At 55.1% G+C, this 3,304-nt stretch overlaps 1 protein-coding gene across 2 annotated transcripts in view; it reads left to right on the top strand.

The window, feature by feature from the left end:
* Positions 1-2,137: 2,137 nt before the first annotated feature.
* Faxdc2 (fatty acid hydroxylase domain containing 2) overlaps positions 2,138-3,304 on the top strand; it is a 22,985-nt gene continuing 21,818 nt past the window's right edge. The window contains exon 1 of one of the 2 annotated variants that reach the window (XM_023713263.1): positions 2,138-2,230. The gene's annotated coding sequence lies outside the window, so the exon portion shown is untranslated. The remainder of the gene's footprint in view (positions 2,231-3,304) is intronic. The other variant, XM_023713262.1, reaches the window with a different exon arrangement.

Raw genomic sequence — 3,304 nt, 5'->3', positions numbered from 1 at the left:
CCCGCCCCCTCAGGGCGCGCTGAGGCAGTGATTGAGACCGCACGGTGGCGCACGCCTGTCCGAACTATGTAATGAGACCCTGTGCTAAAATACAAATAAATTGGGGCTGGTGAGATGGCTCAGTGGTCTAAAGCACCTACTTAGAACAAGCTTAGCAAAGCCCCGGGACCACGGTTCAATCCCCCAGCACCACATGCCAGCCAGCCCGCCCCCTGGTGGGCTGAGCTGGCCACACACACACACACACACACACATAAATAAATAAAATTTTGAAAAATAAAATAAAATACAAATAAATAAATACATAAAATCTCGGAATACATAAAATCTCGGCGTGGGGGGGGCGGGGAGATGGCTCAGCGGAATCCCAAGGGGCCTGAGTTCAATTCTGGCCTGAGTTCAATTCCCCGGTAAGAAAGAAAAAAATAAACAAATACAATTGGAACTAGGAGCGGCCTCGGAAATCCACCAATTCAGGCAGTTTACTCATAAGTGCAGTGAGGATCGCTGCGTCTGAGCCCAGTTCGAGCTCTCTTCAGCCAGGAGGGGGCGTTGCACAAAACGGTGAGATAGCAAGAGGCTTGGAAGAGCACACAGAGCCCAGGAGGAGCTGCAATGACATTCTCACTGGAGAGGACGGTCCTCTCTACAAAGTTCGCCCCAAAATTCAGCTGTTTACTGAGGACTTTCTATATGCCAGAGTAGGGAGTAGTGTATTGGCCACATAAACTAAAAAAAGTTCAGAAAGAAAAGAACCACGCCTGCAATGCATTTTAGAGGCTGAGGACGGAAGATCACAAAGTTCAAGGCCCACCGGAACTATACAGTTGAGTTCAAGGACAGCCTAAACTACACAGAGGCCCTGCCCCCCCCCCAAAAAAAAGCAAAACTGGAAAAACAGGAAGCAGAAGAGGGGACAGAAAGAGGAAGAACACGCTGAGGGTGAGGATCCGCATATGCAAAGACACTGAAATAGGGCCCAGCATGATGCTCAGCAGCCACCTGCCCAGCAAGGGTGAGGCTGAGTTCCATTCCTGGTGCCAAAAACTAAAAGAGGAAAAAAAAAAAAAAAAAAAAGACATTGAAATAAGGATAAAAGAAAATGGAAGGCGTGTCTGCCTTCTTGTAAGCAAATAATAAATGCACATGGCACACATGTAAATAATAAATGACACGGGGGTCAGTAAGTAGAAGGAGCGGAAATGACGTTACCTGAGACGAGTCAGAGAAGACGGGCCTTCGGGATCTGTTGGCAAGGGTGATGGGCAAGGACGATGGAGCTGGTCTGTTGTGTACATTATAGAAATAGCTAGATTACTGAAAAAATGTGTTGGCCTCTCTAGAACGCCTGGCAAAACACAGGAGCAAGTTGTACACAACGTAATTCGTGAGCAGGCAGTGAATGTTTACTGCGCCCCCCTTTATGCACAGTTATGGGGAGGTGACTGAGACATGGTTCTTTACTGGCCGAGCAGAGCGTGAGACATCCCCACGATGGGACAGCGCGTCACCACCACCAAAGAACAGGGCAACTCTACAGAACAATTTCCACGTGGAGTGGAAGCAAGGTGCAGGGCTGCAAAGGCCAAGGCACCGGGAGGACAGCTGTCTCCAGTTACACGGGAAGGAAGCTCCCGAGGGCCTGGCTGCAGGCCTCCCTCCTTGTAAGGCATGGAAAGCCTTCTGGCGTCCCACTTCTTTGGATCCTTTTATATTTCATATGGCGTCGTATATAATATTGCCAGTTTAAGAGAATTTTTAGAAATGTATGAACAACTCAGTTCTTTTGCAAAGTTGCGCCGGCCTCCCACGCAGCGTCTGTGTCCTCGGTTCCCCTGTAGCAGTCCACCGGCCGGCACAGGTGAGCCTGCCGCCTGCACGCAGCGAGGCCAGCTGGGCCACCAGCCCGCACCTGACAACCTCCCGCGGGGCGGGCGGCCACCTCTGCTTAAACTGCAGGAAAGGAAGGTTATCTGAAAAGAAGGCAGAGGGAGCCCAGGCTTCATCCAGCCGAGCCTGAGCTGCATCCGCCCTCTCCGCTCAGGACGAAGGGCTCCTCCTGGTCGGTCTCTGGCCACAAGGACCCAAACTTTGGGCCGTCACGTGACTGGCCACAGCCAGTCAGCAGCTGGACGCGGTCGCCGCTCCCATTCTCGGAGTGTACGCTAGAGAGGCGACTTCGGCTGCAGGGCGCCCCGACCTAGGAGCTGGGCTGAGCCGCGCCGCAGAGGTGAGGGGGCCCCCCGGGGCGCGGCATGTCCAGGCTGGCCCCCACTCATCCGCCTGCACCCTCTGCGCCTACCCCGGCCAGGCTTAGGTCCGAGTCGAGTTACGTCTTGGGACGTTGTCCGGCCTGTTTTCCGCGGAGTTTGCAGCCCACCCCTGCCCCTGTACGGGTGCCATCCGGCTCCGCCGCGGTTGGCGGTAGCGCTGGTGGCCTCCGTGGCTTCCTAACTGCTAGGAGCCCGGAAGCCCCTGCTGGAAGCCCTGGCTGCTCCCGCTCCTCTCCACGCTGGCTCACGATACCAGCTTTAAAGTCGGGAAGGAGGGTGTGCGATGAGCCGGGCACTAGGTCAAAGCTGCTTCACCGACACATTCTCGGAGACCTTGCTAGTGGCTCTAGTTTTACAGTGACCTAGGCCTGAGGAGGCCCGCAAAGGCTGTCTAGTGAGAGGCATGGTGTCGGGTCGGATGGAGAAGAGGACTGGCCGGGAGTTTTCAGGATGCCCTACAAACCTTTTGGCGCATAAGACAAGCAAGGCCGCGCCGGGGAGATGGCTCAGTGGAATAAGTGCTTCCCTGGCAAGTGCAAGGGCCTGAGTTCAATCCCTGGTTCCGGGAAGGCAAGCTGCTACTTGTGGGTGGTGGTAGCTTCGCGAGCAATCTCAGCTCAGCTTCTCCGGTGGATGCAGAAATCAGTGCAGGTTGCCAAAGCTCAAACGCACTGACCACCATGGGCTTCCGACGGGAGACAGCAAGCCCTTAGCACAAAGGAACGTGCACCACCGCAGACCCGGAGGGCGCAAAGCCAGGCGCTTCTAACTTTTATGCCCGCTGGTATTTCCGCAAACACTTCTTGGAGCTCTACCAGCAACCCCGTGCGCTCAGGCCGGGCAGTAAACTTAAAGGGCGCAGGCACCGCGAGTGCGGTGCGAAGGGAGCAGCCCTGAAAGACTGAAGGGAGGTGTTTCTGTCTCCAAAGCGTGTTATCTCCTCCAGTGAGGATCAGCCACCCCTCCGCCTGCCTGTGCGTTTGACTTTGGATCATAGCAGCTTCTCCCCACCCCCACCCCTCCCCCTCCCC

This window comes from Octodon degus, unplaced genomic scaffold (genome assembly GCF_000260255.1).
Source record: "Octodon degus isolate 3935 unplaced genomic scaffold, OctDeg1.0 scaffold00029, whole genome shotgun sequence".
NCBI lineage: Eukaryota > Metazoa > Chordata > Mammalia > Rodentia > Octodontidae > Octodon > Octodon degus.
The sequence above is the reverse complement of the archived record's forward strand: the minus strand, read 5'-3'. Positions and strand labels throughout refer to the sequence as shown.